Source organism: Notamacropus eugenii, chromosome 7 (assembly GCF_028372415.1).
Source record: "Notamacropus eugenii isolate mMacEug1 chromosome 7, mMacEug1.pri_v2, whole genome shotgun sequence".
Taxonomy (NCBI): domain Eukaryota; kingdom Metazoa; phylum Chordata; class Mammalia; order Diprotodontia; family Macropodidae; genus Notamacropus; species Notamacropus eugenii.
In genome coordinates, this window is record NC_092878.1 from 13479230 (window position 1) to 13499531 (window position 20302).

The 20302-nt window shown below is 39.5% G+C and overlaps 4 non-coding genes across 4 annotated transcripts; 3 read left to right on the plus strand and 1 right to left on the minus strand.

Annotated features, from left to right (window-relative positions):
* Positions 1–2064: 2064 nt before the first annotated feature.
* Positions 2065–2136, minus strand: TRNAP-UGG (transfer RNA proline (anticodon UGG)). The gene has a single exon. It is a non-coding gene; the product is annotated as a tRNA-Pro (tRNA).
* An 8436-nt stretch (positions 2137–10572) lies between these two features.
* TRNAL-AAG (transfer RNA leucine (anticodon AAG)) lies at positions 10573–10654 on the plus strand. The gene has a single exon. It is a non-coding gene; the product is annotated as a tRNA-Leu (tRNA).
* Positions 10655–11986: 1332 nt separating this feature from the next.
* TRNAY-GUA (transfer RNA tyrosine (anticodon GUA)) lies at positions 11987–12077 on the plus strand. Its single transcript is given in 2 exon segments — positions 11987–12023; positions 12042–12077. It is a non-coding gene; the product is annotated as a tRNA-Tyr (tRNA).
* A 5920-nt stretch (positions 12078–17997) lies between these two features.
* TRNAT-UGU (transfer RNA threonine (anticodon UGU)) lies at positions 17998–18070 on the plus strand. Its single transcript has one exon. It is a non-coding gene; the product is annotated as a tRNA-Thr (tRNA).
* Positions 18071–20302: the final 2232 nt, after the last annotated feature.

Below are 20302 nucleotides of genomic sequence, written 5' to 3' on the forward strand. Positions count from 1 at the left end.
GAGTGTGTGTAATGAGGAGTCAAAGATGATAACTAGGATGAAAGTGTGAGTGACTGGGAAGGGGGAGGGAATGATTTATTAAGCACCTACTATGTGGCAGACACATGTCAAGTATTTCACAAATATTGTCTTCTTTGATCCCTACAACAACTCTGCCCAGTAGGTGCTATTCTTATCCTTATTATACAGTTGAGAAAACTAAGGCAAGCAGAATTTAATGACTTAGCCAGTGTCACACAGATAGTATATGGATAAAGTCTGATTTGAATTCATGTGTTCCTAATTTTAGGTCCAGGGCTCTATCTGCTATACCAGCTAGTTGCCTAGAAAGATGGTGATGCCCTCAACAACAACAAGGAAGTGTAGAAAAGATATGGATTTGGAGAATAGGGAAGATAATGAGTTCCATTTTGGACATGTTGAATTAAATATATCTACAGAAAAACTAGTTCAAACTGTTTAAGAGATAGTTAGTAATATGATCCTGGAGGTCAGGAGAGAAGCTAAGAGTAGATAAATGTATCTGAGCATCATCTACATAGAAATGACACTTAAATCCATGGGCCCTGATCAGATCACCAAGCAAAATAGTGTAGAGAAAGAAGGGAAAAGGGCCCAGAGTAGATACTTGGAGAACACTCTAGGTTAGCAAATACTACCTGAATGAAGATTCAGCTAAGACTGAGAAAGTGTAGTCAACACGTAGGAGAAGAATCAGAAGAAAAAGTGTCACAAAATCCTAAAGAGAAGAAAGTGAAGAAAGTGATCACGGATATCAAAGGCTTAATAAAGGTAAATAATATTGAGGATTTTGTAAACAAATGATTGGTAGCTTGGGATTTTCTTTTATTCTTAGGATAATTGAGCAAAAGTCTTAATAAAGCCTTTTATTTTTGCAATGAAGGAGCATGAGGCCCAGAGAGAGCGAGGTGACAGTTGAGATGGTCAAGAAACAAGACTGAGCCTAGAAGTACCTCTCCAGATTCCCAATCTACTACTTTTTCCTCAACACAAAACTGTCTCTCTCATGATCTGGAGTTTCCCTCCCAGATGTTCCTTCTTCTTCCTTTCCCCAATTGCAAACACCGTTTTTCACAATAATCCTATGGATGATTTGGGGTAACTGAAGAGTCATTCTACTTAGCTGTGTACCTAATGCCATGGAAAGTAGAGAAGAGACAATGGTTCCATCTCTAGAAGAGACTAAGGATCAAAAGACAAACCAAGGCTGAAAGAAGGAAGTGAAAATCAGAGATGACTCGAAATTGTTTAGGCAGAGACAGGTAAAATTAACCAGGTTTCAAGATTTGAACCAAGGACCTCTCACAACCCTACAGGTTTGTTTGTTTACTCTCTCTAACCTTTTAAAAGTCAATCAAAAACTCTCCTGCAATTATTTTTTCATATCTCCTACACACACAATATCTTCTCCCCCCAAATTAATCTGTGACCTAAGTTTTCTCCTTTTATATAGTTCTTCCTTAGATCTCTTATGTTGTTTTATATTTCTTCTTAATTTCCCATATATATTTCAACTTTTTCTCCAGCATCTTAACTCAGTTAAATAAAAGCTATAGCTCCCAGCGGAGAAGATGGTCCTAAGTGTTGGCTTTAAGTGGACAGATCCTCCTTTTCTCAGGCTACTCCCTCCTACATCTTCAAGAGATACCAAAAATCATTAGGAAACTACCCTTCCTCTTCTGAAAAAAAAAAAAATCATGTCACCATTTCCATGAGAGAAGCTAGTTTCAGCACAGTCATTACAGCCAAAAATTGGGGGATAAACAAAAGTGGTACATGGCTTCTTAATCTAATTGTCTTCCCATCTTCTCAATGTGCTCTTACAAACTCTTTTGTCTCAGTCTTTCACTCATTTTATGTTTATCTTCCATTCTTGGAATGGACTAGATTGAGAAGGTTTTCATGGGGGTCATTACCTTATGAGCCCTTATCCCATCCGCTTTCCAGTACACGAAACTCCAGGTGCTAAAGTATTTGCCCTTCCAACACAATTGAAACATTATCCTCTTACTATCTACCGAAAGCAGAAAAGCGTGACATAAAGGGCTCGTCCGGGATTTGAACCCGGGACCTCTCGCACCCAAAGCGAGAATCATACCCCTAGACCAACGAGCCAAGCCTTGTGGGATTTTTGCTTTCGGTAATTTTCTGGATAGTACTCACTAAATTTAGTGCAAGTGCTTTTAGTAAAACGTCATTTCTTCCTCCAAGTTCTTCTAATACTTTTATCCACTTCTTTATTTCACCTTGCACTTTGCTCTCATTTGTTTATATCTCCTTCATCTCATCTCATTCTACACAACATATTTATTATTTATTTTTTTCTTTAAAAAAACTTTGTTTTTCAGTTCTCAACATTGACTTCCACAAGAATTTGAATTCAAAATTTTCTCCCCATCTTTCCCCATCTCTCCCCACTCCCATCCCAGGACAGCATGCACCCCATCCACTCCTTCCTCCAGTCTGTCCTTCCTTCTATTATTCCCTCTTTTTACATTCACTTCCCCTCTATTTTCCTGTAGGACAAAATAGATTTCTATACCCCATTGCCTCTATACAACATATTTCAACCCATTTTCCCCAACTATTCTAAGACAACTAATGAATGATATTGTTACCTACCAGGGGAGGTGAAGAGATACATTTTATTTCTTGCTCCCATTCACTCAGCTTTCCGCTACCTGCTAAATCACCATTCAACACTAAGGGTCTGAAAAATGTCATAATATTCCTGACTCTTTTTGAAGAGGTTTGTGTTAGTAATGGTTGCACTGAGAGCAAAAGCCATGGAAAGGCCTGGCCACAGTCATCAAAATTCAGAATCTCTATACTCTGCTCTCTCCACCCTTGCCTCTGTCTCTGTCTCCTCTCTCTCTTTCCCCCTTCTTCCCCCTTTGTCTTTCTCTCTGTGACTGTCTCTGTCTTTCTATCTCCATTACTTTCTTCTCTCAATTTGTTTTCCTCTCTTCTCTGTCTGTGTGTGTGTTTATCTAGATGTGTCTGTCTGTCTGTCTTTGTCTCTGTCTCTCTATCTCACTCTGTCTCTCTGTCTCTGTCTGTGTCTCTCTCTTTCTCTGTTTTTCTCTGTGTCTCTCCACCAATCTAAAAGCATCACATAGATATAGATTTGTATGATTCTTCATGTTCATTTTACAGGAAATAGGTGAGAAGGGTCAAGGATGCATTGTGAGCTTACTCTGGACTGCAGTGGAGCCAAGATCCTGATGAGAAATCTGCAACCAGGGAACTGATAAATAGAAGTATGTATTGGCTTCTGTTACCAACGTGGAAGAGTGTAATTTGGTCTCAGGTGCGAAAACAAATCCTTGAAGAACTTAAAAAGGGTTTTAAAAAGCAAATTAGAGAAGTAGAAGAAAAATTGGAAAAAAAAGAAATGGGAATAATGCAAGGGAATAATGAAAAAAGAGTCAACAGCATGGAAAAAGATACACAAAAATATACCAAGGAAAATAACTCCCTAAAAAATAGAACTGGCCAAAGAGAAAAGGAAGTACTCACTAAAGAAAGTAAATTCCACAAAAATTAGAATGAACAATTAGAAACTAATGACTCTATGAGACATCAAGACACAATAAAGCAAAATCAAAAAAGTAAAAAGAAAAACTGTGAAATTTCTCATTGGAAAAACAACTGACCTAAAAAGTGATGTTCATCAGTTGCAGAATGACTAAACAAGCTGTGGTATGTGGTTGTAATGGAATAGTATTGCGCTATAAGAAATGACAAACAAATGATTTCAGAAAAACCTGGAAAGACTTATATGAACTGATGCATAGTGAAGTGAACAGAACCAAGAGAAAGTTGTACACAATAACAACAATGTTGTTTGATGAAGAACTATGAATGACTTGGCTATTGTCATCAATGCCATGATGCAAGAGAATCCCAAGGGATGAATGGTGAAGTATACTCTCTGCCTCTAGAGAAAGAACTGATATTGTTTGAATACAGAGTGAAGTATGCTATTTTTTGCTTTCTTGCATTTTTTCTTTTACTCATTTTGCTTCATTTTCTTTTATTTATTTCTTTGATTCTTCTTCTACACAATGACTAGTATGGAAATATTTTATATAATTACACATGCATAACCTATATCAGATTGCTTAACATCTCAGGAAAGGGGGAGCGGAAGGGAAAGGCAGGGACAGAATTTTAACTCAAAACTTTAAACAAAAAATGTTTTTAAAAGTAGATGTATAGAATGATTTTACATAAATGTATGTGTGTATGTATATGTATATGCATATATGTGCATGTGTGTGTATACATATTTGTGGCTAATAGTAGCCATCTCTAGGAGAGGAGAGAAGAAAAAGAAAAAATTTACATGAAAACTGCATTATATACTTAAAAGGAATGGCAAGTTGTACATAATAGATCTGCAGTTTCATGAGCAATCATCTTTTTTTAAATTCTACTATGTTATGGGAATGCTTGTTTTACTTTATAAATTAAAAAATAAAATAAATAAATTTTTTAAAAAGAAATTTTAAAGTGACTTGGGGAATCTGTGTCTAACCATTTATATGTATTTGTATCAATGTCTGTAATTTTCTCATGATTAGTCTGACTTGCATCCTTCACTGACTCAGCTATAGGGAGGAGGAATATTTTGGAAGGTTTTTTTTTTTAAATTGTTCTTTTTTTTAAAAAATTGTTTACTTATTTTTGTTTTTCAACACTTACTTCCATAAGATTTTGAGTTCCAAATTTTCTTCCCAACTGTCCCCTCCCCCACCCCAAGATGGTGTAATTTTATATAGGTGCTACATATACATTCATAATGAACCTGTTTTCACATTAGGCATGTTGTAAAGAAGAATTAGAACCAATGGGACAAACCACAAGAAAGAAGAGAAAGAGAGAGAGAGAGAGAGAGAGAGAGAGAGAGAGCTAATAATATGCTTTAATCTGCATTCAGTCTCCATACTTCTTTTTCTGGATGTGGACAGCATTTTCCATCATGAGTCCTTTGGAGTTGTCTTGGATCCTTGCATTGCTAAGAAGAGATAAGTCTATCAAAGTGAGTCATTGCACATTATGGCTGTTACTGTGTATAATGTTCTCCTGGTTCTGCTCACTTCATTCAGCATCCGTTCATTCAAGTCTTTCCAGGTTTTTCTGAAGTCTGCCTGTTCATCATTTCTTATAGCACAATAGTATTCCATTGCATTCATATACCACAACTTATTCAGTCATTCCCTAACTGATAGGGAATTTTTAATTCTTTGCCACCACAAAAAGAGCTGCTATAAATATTTTTGCACATGTGGGTCCTTTACCCATTTGTATGATCTTTTTTGGATACAAACCTAGAAGTGGTATTGCTAAGTCAAAGGGTATGCAGAGTTTTATAGCTCCTTGGGCAAAGCTCCAAATTGCTCTCCAGAATGGTTGAATCAGTTCACGCCTTGATCAACAATGCTATAGTGTTCCAATTTTCCCACATCTTCTCCAGAATTTATAATTTTCCTGTTTTGTCATGTTAGCCAATCTGATAGGTATGATGTGGTACCTCGGAGCTGTTTTGATTTGCATTTTTCTTATCGATAGTGATTTAGAACTTTTTTTAATGACTAAAGATAACTTTAATTTCTTCATCTGAAAACTGCCTGTTCATATCCTTTGGCCATTTATCAATTGGAGAATGACTTGTATTCTTATAAATTTGACTCAGTTCTCCATATGTTTTTAGAAATAAGGCCTTGATCAGACAGTGGTTATAAAAATTCTTTCCCAGTTTTCTTTCTAATCTTGGCTGTATTGTTTGTTTGTACAAAAACTTTTCAATTTGATATAATCAAAATTACCTTTGGATGGTTCTTAATAGAATTAATAGCTGTGTTTCTTGAAATTCAATACCCTAGATTAATAATATTGATTTGAGTTTTACTGAAAATATTGAATACGTGTTATCTTAATTCCTTTCTCTATCGAAAAGGTTAGTATAAGATGGTAATGTTGGTCCCATTTTGTTAGCTTAAATTGTAAACTTCATGATCGTAGGCATCAGATATCAGTCTTAACTTTTACCAGAGTGTCTGCACACAATAGAGACTCAACCAATGTTTGCTCATTTTAATTGAATTCAAATAAATCCCATGGGGAGTGATGCCAATAGTCACAAACGACAGCTTAGAAATAGTGTTTAAAGAAATTGTCCATCTTATTTTCAAATCATCCTTAGAAACTCTAGTAGTATTTGACCCATTACACATCTGATTCTCCTTATGTGTGGCTATAAATCGGAGCCTGTGAGGGTCAAGATGTACAAAATAGAACTGTCAAGTCTGAAAACAAATGACCAAAAAGTCATAGAAGTTATGCCACTGCTGTTAACTCTAAAAATATCAAATAGCTCACACATGTTATCATAGCCACAGTTAAATTTGCAAATTATCAGAGATTACACAAGTCATCACAACCACAGTTAACTCTAAGAAAATAAAATAAAATTAAAATAGAGCCAACAGCAGTCATAAGCCAAAAGTTCTCTTTATTCGATTGGAGGAAGGAAACTAGACACAGATAGAGGGGCCTCCTCTAGAAGGAGATTCACTTTAGTGAGGCCAAATCTTGATACATATGGCAATGGCTACACAGTGAGCTGCAGCCCTGACAATGAGCAGTAACATGTATGATTCATAGCAGAATTTCATGACCAGAACATGGGTCCTACAGGTGTGTGTTTGAACTCATGGACCACCTGGGGCTAGTGTGAAATAATTCTGGGATTTTGCTGTGGTAAAGTTCACCCAGAGGATGAGCACAAAAGATTGTTGTTATGCTAAGATCAGGTCACAGCTTGCTTTCTGGGCCTTAGCTCTGGAAAACAGGGTGTCTCCTAATATTAAAAAGAGAGGAGTAAAAAGAGAGGGATGGTCTTGGCATAGGAATCCTGACAGAACTCATTATTTTCCTTCTTTTCTGCCCTTCAGAAAACCTCTCCTCACTTTCTTATGTACCTATTTCTATAAAAGGCACCACTATATTTCCAGTCACCTAGGTTGAAAACTGAGAATTAATTCCTGAATCCTCCCTTTCTCTCATCTTCCATATCCAGAGTTAAGTGCTGCAATATCCCAATTTAATATCTCTTCTGTGCTATAAGTAAACCTTCTTCTGTCAATGGTTATATGACCTAGGAATGTTTCACTTCCTTCTATTGCCAAAACTGAGCTAAAAAGATGGCAGACTCAGTAAGGCTGGCCAATATTACATCATGTCACACAGAGCAGGTGAGTTCCTTAGTGAAGAGAGTGAGGGTCCAACAGTAATTTATATTGTTAGATGGATATTGACTGAAGGAATGGAGCATGATTAACCTAGAGACTGGGGGTGGGGTAGGGAGAGTGCCATTATAAATTGTTTGAAGGATTCTTCCCTGGAAAAGATGTTAGATGCCCTGCTTGGATCTAGAGTTGGACCCTACACAACTAGGACCAAAAATCACTCATGTATACATATGGATTTAACATTTGCACAGCTCTTTATGGGCCTAATCTCATTTGATCCTCATAATAACCATTAGAAGTAGGTGCTACAATTATTTCCATTTTATAAATAAAGAAACTGAAGTTCAGTTACAATCATGTCAGTCTCTGAGGCTGAATTCCAATTCAGGTCATCCTAACTACAGGTCCATCACTCTGGTGAACTTCACTACTCCTAACTCTTTTAAATATAAGTAGAAGTTACAGGGAGCCATTTCAGCTCATTCTCAGCAATGAAAGCAATCCAACAGTGGAATGGATTACCTGAAAACGAAGTGTGTTCTCAATTACTAAGCACAGTAAACATTTTTCTTTTCAGATGATCAGAATTAGCAGAGCTAGAAAAAAGTGCCACAAATAGATAGAAGTTTATCATCAAGTCTTCACAGTCCCCCACCCCTAAACCAGTAATCCTAATGTTATTTAATCACATCGTACTTCCTGAGGGCTTCAATACCCACCTCAGTATTTCTTTTAAAAAATTCAAATCACAATTTGGAACTTTATGGTAGAGAACTTACATTATATTCTGAAAGTTAGTCCCTAACTGATTTACAAAACAATACATTTCTGGAGACCAGGAAAAATATTCCTTTCCTTTTATCTGTGTCATCTCTTGTCTGCCTCTCCAACTTAGCTAGAGTTAGAAATGTGGAAAGTCTTGAAGAAAAGGTTTCATTCTTTATATCCTTTTTTCTTTAGCTGGAAAAAGTCAGTTTGGAACTACCAAGACGCAAAACACAAACAATATTTGCAACATAGTTGATATTAGACAAATGAAACACTTAATACTTCAAGTTCCTGAAGCATACCAGATTGACGAATTTGCTGACCAGCTCCTTTAAAAGAGTTCCAAAATGTATTCTTGACTGTCAGTTTCCCCAGACTACAAGTGACAATCAGTCCAGATGCCTCTTACCTGGAATTTATTTCATTTAGATTCCCCTTGCAGGACTGACAGAGCAGGAGGGATCATGGGTAGAGGCTTTTTAGACAGAAATTGCAGGGTCAGTAGCCCTGCTTAGTAGAGGCTGCTTTTCCACTCAGTGGTTCCCCTCAGTCTCATGTCCACCAGGACAATCTCCTTCTTGTTGCCATTTTTGTTGGATTGCAAAAGTCAGGAGGCTGAAATTATCTCAGGTTAATGAGAAGTTTGTTAATTGTCATATGCAGTGGCTGAAATACATACACATATAGTGAATACTTTCGTGCAGGTAGCAAGCACATCCAAGAGACTACAAAATTCCCCTAAATCACTTAAATTTCTCTACCCTTGACCAAACAATTCTGGTTTCTCTTCTTTACCAAATGTTGTTTCCCAGTTGAAATAATATTGACTCAAGTCCTTTTTCTTATTCTGAAGACAGTTTTTGAGACCATCCAGCAGTAAAAACAATCCTGCTATTTATCAGCAACTCTATTAAAAGCCTCGTTTTTGTTTTGCAATCTTGTGCATTGGCCCAAATTATTTTCCCTCGTAACAACATTCGGTTATGACCATTTACAAAAATATAATCCTTTAATACACAGCACTTAGCACAGTACCTGATGCATAGTAGGAACTTAAATGTTTATTGATTGATTGATTAATCCATCACCCTCTTCTTGATAATTTCTATCTAGTTTTCAATGACACTTCTCTATTGTGATGTATCTCCTACCTGTCTGATCATACCTTAGGCTCCTTTATTGGTTCTTAATATAGCTTAACCTGGATGAAGAAGGTGGGTGTCCTCCAGGATGTCCTAGGTGTGCCCTCTCATCTCCTCTCCTCATTTCTCCTCTCCTCTCCTCTTCTCCCCTCCCCTCCCTTCTCCCTACCCCTTCCCCTTTCCCCTCCCTTCTCTCCTCCCCTCTTCTCTTTTATTCTCCTCTATACTATTTGACATAATGATCTCATCAGCTCCTCTCATCTGATCTCATCAGTGGATTCAGTTATCATTTCCATATAAATAACTCTCAGATCTACTTAATGCAGCCCTAACATCTCTCCTAACTTCCAGACTTATGTCTCCAACTGCCTCTTGGACATCTCTAGTCTAGTAGACATCTCCCACTCAAGATGTCCAAAACAGAACTCAATATAGTACCCCTTCTTCACCAACCCTCTCCTCTTCTTATGTTTCTTATCACTGTTGAGAGTAACGCCATCTTCCCAGTCACCCGAGCTCACAGCCTAGATGTAATTCTTTACTCCTCTCTCTCTCACCACCACCCTTCCATTCTTTTCAAATACTGTTATTTCTAGCAGCCATTTCTCATCTGACACTGAAATCACTTTCAGAATTGTTTCACTGAAACCCCTCTCAGCCCCAAGACCTCATGCCTGGACTATTGCAACAGCCTATGATTGGTCTCCCTGCCTCAAGTATCTCACCAATTCAATCATTCCTCCACTCAGTTGTCAAATCGATTTTCCTAAAATGCAAGATTGACCACGTGGTCCCGCTATTCAATAAACTCCAGTGGCTGCGTTTAACCTCCAGCATAAAATATCAAATCTTGTTTGATTTTCAAAAACCTTCATAACCTGTCCCCTTCCTCCCTTTCCTGTCTTCTTCCTACTTTCCTCTCTCCATCCTTCCCCCACTCTTCACCTACTTTGCAGTCCAGTGACACTGGCTTCCTGACTGTTTCCCGTAATAGACATTCAGTCTCCGAAATTCCGGAATTATCACTGCTCATCTCCAACACAGAATTGCTCTCTCTTCCTCCTCCTCTCAAACCCTTGGCTTCCCTGGCTTCCTTGACTTCCTTCATATTCCAGCTAAAACCCTACCTTCTATGAGAGGCCTTTCCTGATCCCCGCTATGCATGCTAGCGTTCATCCTACGTGGATTATCAACATTCTGTTCAGTCCATATCTTGTTTATGCGTAGTTGTTTTTATGTTGGTTTCCCGCCTTGGCTAAGAGCTACTAGAGAGTAGGGACTGCATTTTTGTCTTGGCATTCCAAATTTAGTATACCTGGCACGTAGCAAGTGTCTAATCAATCCTTATAAACTGACCAATAAAAAAAAAGAGGAGAAAGCGGCATGGTAGCGTGGCCGAGCGGTCTAAGGCGCTGGATTAAGGCTCCAGTCTCTTCGGGGGCGTGGGTTCGAATCCCACCGCTGCCATCTAAAAGGATTTTTATAAAAGCATCAGAGTTTATATAGAAGGTTTGAGTTGGACATTCTACTCTCCTTAGTTTTAAAAATACCATGCATTTTGGAGGAAGTGAGTGAGTAATGACACAATACTTTTAGAAATGAAGTTCAAGAACCTCTTTTCTAAAATAAATAAAATAATTTTCTCCTCAAAAATATGGGTACGAAGATGATGGTACGGAAGAGACAAGGAGAGGAGAGAAGGAAGGGGTTATTATAGTAGAGAAATAAATATGTAGGACACCTAAGTCCATAGGAGGGTAGAAAGACTGCGGAGCTGGTCAGCACCAAGAGAGGTTATTTGTGATGTGCAGTAAATAAAAAATGGGATTCTGTTACTTTTTCAAGTGCAACTTAGCATTTCTGCAGAAGAAGAAAGATCAAATGTTAGGCATTAACCGAAGGCCAAGAATCTGCAGGTCATGAATGGAGAAAGGTCTTGGGGAAGAGGGGATGGAATGAACTCTAATGGTTGTAAAATGCAAACTTTCTAAAGATAATTTTATCAATCCAAGTCCTTCGTAAGGAAGGCACTGTCCTCTGTGTCTTCGCTGAAGATGCCATAGTTCATTGGCGGTTTGAAATATATGATTTAACTTACCAAGTTTAATGAGGTGCATCCGAATGATTCATTCCTATATTAAGAGCTGGATTTTGCCAGAAGTCTTTTGGAGACCTGTTATTAAGATCACATGCTTTTATTATTCGTACTAACATGATTTATTATATGTATGGTCTTCTTAATGTTCAACCAGTCCTACATTACTTTTATAAACCAAACCTGGTCACAATATATAACCTTTCTATTATGTTATTGTACAGTCTAAGCAGATTGCTTTAACTATCTACGAAGTCGAGAAAGATGAAGTCGTTCATGTCCTGGGGCTGAAGCAGAAGGGTTAGAGGGGCAATCTCTCTTTTTGGAGCTGCAAAATACGAGCTTTATTGGGAAGCAATTTGGAAAGGAAGGAAAGTGAATGAACCCCTTTCCGCGGTGATTTCAAGTGTTTTCTAGGAAAGTAGAAGGCAAAGGGGAAAATATGGTTAGAAGTAGAGTGATTGACTGAGGGAATTCGAAAAGAGCTTGTGTTTGTAAGGAGAAAAGAAGCTAGACACTTCCGGAGTGGTTAATGTTAAGGCAGTGGCTAAAAGCACATGGAAAATGTACTTGCTGTACTCCCAGGCTAAATGTCTGTAATGGCATAATTTCCTTGAGTAGAAATAAGGAAGCAATAAACGATTTGGCGCCGACTAGCACCACACCTTTAAAAATAGGACGCACGCCAATCTTCTTATGTGTACCCTTCGATAGCTCAGTTGGTAGAGCGGAGGACTGTAGGAATACATACACCTAGAAATCCTTAGGTCGCTGGTTCGACTCCGGCTCGAAGGAAGTACTGCGATTTTGTTTAGACCCAGGTATGTAATTGTAACTGTAAGATCGCCTATAAAACCACCACCTTTGAACAAAGTTCAAAAATTCCCCGCCTGAATAGGGATCGAAAGAAAAGGGAGATCTCTGTGCTCCTTTCCAGGACAGTCTTTCTCAGGAAGAGAAGTATCTTACAGTACTGCTTCGTGCAACTTCACCAAAGGCCCGATACAATCTCTGCTCAGAACTATTAAAGGACACAAATTTCAGGGGAAACTAAGTACGCAGAAGTTGAATGACTTCTCAGAGGGCACACCACTAGCAAATGTCGTATGCCACTTGCCAGCCAATATTATTCTTTCTATTGTTTTGAACTTGACAGATGTAAAAAACAAAAACCAGAAAAATGAGCTTCCCTACACAAATAAGAATAGGGAAAAAGGACTGAATAGGAAGTTGTAAATTATCCATATTTCACATTAACCACATATTTCAAATTAACGTGGTAGTTCCAATATTGCCATGCTTGTCTTTGTCTTCTTCCTTCTGTTTTCTTTCTCTTGTTTTTTTAAGCGATTCAGTAAAGTACTTATTTTTCTCTTTTTTGGAAGTGTCCTTATCATTCCTCCCCCCCCCCCCCCCATTCTCAATGACACACCTCAGTAAAATACTTTTTCTATAACAAATAAATTGATTAATACAAATAAAATCAACACATTGGCTTTGTGTGACAATAAATGGCTTCTTTATTACTAGTCAATTACCTCTCTGCCAAGAGGTGGTATTTTGACTCGTCATTGTATATTTCATTCTAGAGTCTTTCCTAGTTATTATTCTTTTCAATGCAGGTCACTCTAATTTTTCCTCCTACTTCTGCCTCCTTTACTCTGCATCAGTTCATACAGATCTTCTCAAAATACTATGAATCCATCATTTTCATCATCTGCAACAGTATATAAAATAGTCCTTTACATTGATATACTCAATTTGTTCAACCAGGTCCCAGGTGATGGATACCCACTTTGTTTCCAGTTCTTCGCTGTGAGGAAAAGTGCTGCTATAAATATTTTTTTTTTGTACATGTGAGTCCTTTCCTTCTTTCTTTGACCTCTTTGGGGGAGGGGAAGAAGGTGTAATATTATGTTTTGTTATTATATTATTACTGTATAATGATGTTATGGATTGATCAAAGACTGTGCACAGGTTAGTGGCTTTGGGCATATAGTTCCAAATTGCTACACAGAATGACTGGACCATTTTACAATTCAACCAGTAGGGAATTCCTGTGTCTACTCTCCCATAGCCCTTTCAATAAATGTCATTTTTTTACATCTTTTCCGGTCTGATGAATGTGAGCTAGAAAGGCAAAAATGTTTTAATTTGCCTACAACTTGGTATAGTGGATACCCAACCAGCTTCACAGCCAGGAAGAGCTGCTTTCAAATACTGCCTAAAACTCTCAGTGCTTTAAACCATTGGTATCAAACTCAGATAGAAACAAGGGACCACTAAACCATACATAAGAGTCCCTCAGGGCTGTATATTGACTTAGAAAATCACATATTAATATTATCTGTGTATTATTGTATTTTATTTATATTGTTAAATATTTCCCAATTACATTTTATTTTGTTTTGGCCACCTCAAAAAGCTCTGGAAAGTTCTGAACCAAGTTGAACATTTCTGGTAGATGAAGGAAGCAGTGACTAAAGACTCATCATAGTTTATCTTAGAGCTTTTATAACTGTAGTTGTTTCTTTTTTTCTTGCCAGCTTTGTCAATGTTTATTGCAAACTTTACATTTGCATTTTTGCTTCAATTTCCCCCCAGTTTTCTCACCTCTCTACATGTTCAGAAGAATTCTATGCCCTTCCAGATGTATAGTTTCCTCTTCCATCTAGATGAGAATAAATTTCCAACATTACCAGTCCTCCACCTCTGCTTCCTCTGTATTATTTTTTTCAGATAATAAACCCTGACATTGCATGCCAAAAACATCCTCTGTCCTCCCTTTTCAGATCTCCCTTTCTCTACCCTTGTCTCTCCTGTGAAATGTTTTACCTTTCTATTTGCTGAATTTGCTATTAGCAAGAGTAGATTCCTTAGCATTCTAAAGCGTCTTGAATGCATCCACTAAATATCAAAGACCAAATTATGTAGGTGTCTTTGTCTGTCTTACTCAGGGTAGGTATATTCAAATGTGTTTGGGGTCTAATTGCCCTCGAGGAGTTATTTGCAAATATATCAGCTCTCTTTGTTTACTTCTGAGTATGAACACAATATAAATCCCCATCTTTCCATGACAATTAATGGCCAGTCTACAGTGTTGGCAGAACCAGCAAGCTCTTGAGATAAGGAGAGATCTAGGCCACCCCATAAGAGTCTTGCATCTTTCTTGTGGGCAAATTTTGTAATGGGCCAGAGGATAGCAAGGCTATACTTCTAAGACTGTTGTGCAGTAGGCACAGTCCCATCAGACCAAGACTTCATTTCTCAGAATACTAATTCTGGGATATAGAGTATATAATCACCATAAATAAGAAATGGGAATTCTTGAGAAGAAATAAGGAAGAGAAGCACCCAAGGAACATCACAAGGAGAAAATGACTAGATGCAGTGTTTGGAGGAAAGGGGTCCTTACCTGCTGAATGTGGAGAACCATGCTAGAAGAATCTTCAATCATAGTAATGTTGCAGTGAAAGTAAGAATTCCTAAAATTTTAGTTGTAGAGAAAGAGGTGAAAATAAAGCTATGCAATGGTGATAGCTAGGAGGCTTGTCATAGAACCCAATGGGTGAAATGCAGTTTGACTTTGGAGCTGCCTGACAATCAATAAACCTGTCAAGCAACAATTTCAAGATATGCAGAGAGGAGAAGGTCGATCACTAAAGAGAAGACACTGGAGATATCTAGTAGTAGGTCAAAGGGGATTGATTTAAGAGGAAATACTGTTAGTGGAGTGGTGGAGGAGGGAAAGAGTCTTCAACTTGATGAGGAGAAAGTGGTTAGGGAAGAAATGGAGGAGTCCACTGTAGAGTTTTTCCCAAGACATTTAACCTTGAAGTGAAAAGGAACAGTAGCTAGATGGAAATATAAGAGTTAATGGGGAAGTTGTGTTTTGTTTTGTTTTTAAATAGGGTTGGGGAGATCCAGGTAGGTTTGTGGGCAGCTAGTAAGGCCTCTGCAGTGGAAAATGCTGAAAATGAGAAACAGGAAGGCAGACCCAGAGACAGACAGACAAAAACGGAGACAGAGTGGAGGAAGGGGGAAGGAGAGAGACAGAGACAGAGAGACAGAGAGGCAGACAGAGAGGCACAGAGAGGCACAGACATCATAGACACTGGAGAAGAGAGAAAGTGGGAAGAGGGAGAATTGAAGCTCCAGGTCAAGTATAGCACTGATTTTCTTTGTCAACTTGAGGAGAGGAGCAGAAGGTACTTGTTTAATGAAGTTGAAAAAATTGAAGAGAATCATGGTGAGAGTTCAAGACTTTTCATTCCTTCTGGTAAATAGAGTTAAGCCATCTGTTCTAAGTGTGAAGCCACTGGCCGCTATTTCATTCCACCCAGTCTCCGACCTTTCATGCCAGGTTATTCAGAAAAGCACATCCTACCTAAACCGAACCCCTCAAAGTGAAAAAAACAAAGCCACCGAGTTCCAATACAGTGGTTAGAAGGAAAGGCAGGCGAGGGACTGGGAGAAGAATTAAGAGGGCTGGGAAAGACTGAAAAGTGACAGTTTGAAAAGCCAAGATGAAGATTTTTTTTCCCCCCTTATTTATCCACCTATTTATTAATGAATCTATGGAAGTGTGCATTTAGCTATTTCTCAGGTGTCGGCGTTCTTCCATTTTCTGCGCACATCTGCTTTTACCAAGTGATCTGTGGAGTGAGTGGCCGCGCTGTTAGTAGAATGGGCCGCAGGCTGCCGCAGACCGGACCAGGAGTTTCAGCCTCTTAAGCGATGGTGGAGAGTCTACAAAGTACAACTGCAAGGCAGGAAGATTTAGCATAATAGAAGTACTTGGTCTGTTTTACAAAGATCTAGCTTTATTCGGTGGTGAACTCAATACTAGAAATTCAGCATTCAATTTTTCAGAGTATGAATAATAAAAGGAGGAGTAGAGTGGTCACACAAAAATTGTTTCCCAACAACAGCAAAGTGAGTTTCCAGATACATCTGGCGGCGTCTCATTACACTCTTTCTTACCAACTTGTGCAAACCTAGACTTACAAAAAGAGGAGGGCTCGTCCGGGATTAGAGCCCGGGAACTCTCGCACCCTAAGCGAGAATCATACCCCTAGACCAACGAACCACGAAAGCACCAGCTTAGTCTCCCCCCAGAAGTATATTAGAATACATAAAGTACAGTTTCCCTGAGAAACATTTGTTAGGAGTTACCTCTCTGAAGATTCCCTAAAACTGCTCTCTTCTCCCTTTCAGTTATCCCTCCCTCCATCTTACAGTCACTTTCCCACACCTCCTACTTTGTTCAATATACACCTTTCACCATCACTCTCACTCCAGAAACAACATACACAAGTGTTTCAATTTCCTGCAGCACAGACGCGGGGACTTTGGACACTGCATCCTCTGCCTCCAACACCTCTGCCCCGGGAACACGCGCTTAGCAAATTCTGGTGCAACCACCACCAGCACGCATCCTTAGCCCCACAAAGACATCTAAGTTTACATGCGTCTTCCCAGCTACCTCTCTCTACCTCAACCTCGCTTATCACCAAGGATTATTAGGTAACTCTCAAGATCTTTCTAAACTTCCTTCAATACAGACACTAAACGAAACGCGGCAAGTCCAAAGTCAAACGATACCCCTCTGCTTTGACCGTTGTTTCTTGATTAATGAACCAGAATAACACTTCTCTCCCTCCATACCTCCCAGCCTGCCTCCTGCCTAAACCACCAGTCATTCTCTGGGACTTAACTATCCCGCCTAGGATGATTTCAGTCTGTTACCTTTAAAACAATGCATGTTTTTGTTTGTTTGTTTTGTTTCTGCTTTTCCCAGATCATGAATAATTTACTGGCTCACCCTGGCATCCTAAGAAATTGGCAGGACAAGAAAGCTCTTGAGTCAATGAAGCTGGTCAGTAGGCCATCTACACTTGTCCATTCTAGTCTGGGATCATAGATCTAGATGGAGAGTCGGCAGGAGGAAACTGAGGCTTAGATGAGTTAAGTGACTTGTCTAGGGCATCTTGCTCATTTCTTCACGCCACATCCTGTACAAGCCAACCAGCTTTCAACTCCCCCAAGTCAAGTTCTACTTATGTCTCTGGACCTGTCACTCTCTTCTTGCTCAATACAAAATCCAAGATAACCAGAGATTTTCCAGAGTCACTATAAATCACGCTAATTTCGCAGGGAAGAAATGGCAGTTTTTTCTCTTCGACAGAGTATCGGGTGCTCTTTTTAAAATAAGAATTGCTAGCAATTTATATAGCTTTTTAAATGTTTGCCAAGTACATTACAAATACCATATGTTAGAGCCTCCCAACAACCCTGCGAGGTGTTTGCTATCATGACTCCCATTTTACAAGTGAAGAAACTGAGACAGACAGAGGTTAGGCGACTTGTCCACAGCTAGTAAATGTCTGAGACTGAACTGGGAACTCGTGTCCCTGATTCCTCATTTATTGCTTTATCTGTTTATTAAAACACAAGTGAGCTTTTTTCAGCCCTCTTTTGACTGCAGAGTCTGACAGACTGGAACCTACACCAACTACGACTATGAAATCCTACTCTTCCCATTCTTCAATACACCGGGCATGGATTCCCTTCGAGTTTAGGAAAGCGAATGGACTCAGCCTTTCACATTTGCACCGTAGAACCAAACAAAATGTGAAATAACTGGTAGATTCTTAAGAAGTATAGAAAAGTCCAGTGTTTCAGAGATTCTGTATTAAAGAAGCAAAATTATGTGGGCTCCATAGCTCAGGGGTTAGAGCACTGGTCTTGTAAACCAGGGGTCGCGAGTTCAAATCTCGCTGGGGCCTTCCACTTTACTCTTTCTTAGAAACTCCAAGTAATATTTGAATTTCCCTGATCTAATTTCCCTGATCTAACAGTGTACTGTTCTTGCAGTTAAATCTCTTATTCATACCTGAAATAGAATACCTTATTCGTACCTGAAATAGAGTGATGGTTTTTGCAGCAAGGTGATAGTCTCCCTATGCTCCCCCCCTCGTAGGAGACTACATCTGGAGTGCTGTCTTCGCTTCCAAATTAATTCGATAAATATTTATCAAAAGCCTAGTCAATCCTACTTTCTCAATCCTCATTCTCTTTGACCTATCTGAAGCCTTTTAAATTGCTTTGATATTCTTTTCTCCCTTAGGTTTTCCCAACACTGCTTTCTCCTGGCTTTCCTCCTACCTATCTAACTGCTCCTTCTTTGTCAACTTGCTCCTCTTCTGGATCATGCCATCTAATCTCAGGTGTTCCTCCAGGCATAATCTTAGACCTTCTTCTCTTCTCCCTCTATACTAATTCACTAGGTGGTCTCATCAACTCCAAAGGATTTAATTACTATCTCCATCCAATCTTTCTGCTGACCTCCAAAGTCGAATGTCCAATCGCCGTTCAGGCATTTCAAACTGGATATCCAGTAGACACCTTTAACTGAATTGTTCAAAAACTGGAGCTCACATTTCCCGCTAAACCTCCTTCGATCCTACTTTCCTTATTACTGTAGAGGACAACAACACTATCTTTCTAGTCTCTCTGGCTCACTACCTGGTCATTCTAGATTCCTCACTATCTCTCACATTGCCCCCGCCCCCTAAATATCCAAGCTGTTACCAAAGCCTGTCATTTTCGCCTTTGTCACATCTCTAGAAAATGCCTCCTCTGCTGATATTCCAGTGCAGCCCTCAGCTCCCCATGCCTGGTCTACTGCAATAGCCTGCTGCTGGGTTTGCCTGCCCGGAGTCTCAACTCACTCCAATACATCCTCCATTCAAGTCACTTAGGTGATTTTTCCTAAAGCAAAGTTGAAATTCTGTCACGCACACCTTCCTCTCCTTATCCGGCAAAGACCACCCAGTCCCGCGTCCCCCACCCCCCACCCCCCGACCACAATAAACTCCAGTGGCTTCCTATTGCTTTCAAGATAGAATACAAAAATCTTCTGCCATTCAAAGTTCTTCATAATTAAGCCCCGTACTACTTTTCCAGTCTTCGTACACCTAACTCCAGAACCGGAACTCTTCTATCCAGTGACCTTGGCCTCCTGCCTCTTCCGTGAAGTCTCTGCTCGTGGTATTCTCTCTGGCCATCCCCCATTCCTGGAATACTCTCCCTCGTCCCCTCCAACTACTAACTTCCCTGGCTTCTAAGTCCCAGATAAAATCCCATCCTTTACTAGAAGCATTCTTTAACCCCTCTGCATTTCACTGTCTTACCTCCGTTAATTATTTCCTATTTGCACTGCTTGCAGCTGTATGTATATTCGTTTGCCCATTGTCTTCTCCGTCACATTGTAAACCTCTTGGGGGCAAAGACCGTCCCCTCTTTTTGTATTTCCAGAGCTTAACAAAGTGATTGTCACTTAGTAGGTGCTTAATAAACACGTATTTATTGGAAAGCTGCTGACCTACACTGACGCTGGGGACTTCCTAGTCCTGGAATTCCCTCACAGTAATGAAATCCCATGTCCATGTCATTCCCTGTTCCTATTTCTGTCTCTATCCTGATATCTCCCAATTGCTGTCCCTACCCAACATGGCTGTCACAATTACAGCACTCTTTCCAAAGGGAAATGATTCTCAGGCCAACAGTCCTACCCAAAGACTTCTTTACTATCCCGTGCTTTCCCAGCTGAAGAGGGAGGGCTGGATAGAGCTGTAGCTAGAATATGCAGCTCCCATCCAAACTATTATACATATGAAGAAGAATGCTACCTTTCTCCAAGTGGAAATTTGGGATCCCGAAACCTGAACGTGGGCGAAAGGAGCCATCTGGGACGATGCTAAAAGTTAAGGGGCTGGAACACCCACATGCCAGGAATCACGTCTCTGATTTTGCAAATGACCCAGCAGCTCTTGAGCTGGGCGTGTCTCCACTGCTTCGTTCACTCGTCAGTTCGATATAGGTTCGTTCATTCAGCAAGCATCATTAAAGTCCGTGTCTTGTGCTAATAGGTGCCAGTCCCTGTGCCGGGTGCCGGGGATACAAAGACAAAAATGAAACCGTGCTCAAAAAATGAGAGCCTCAAGCACGGGAAACCT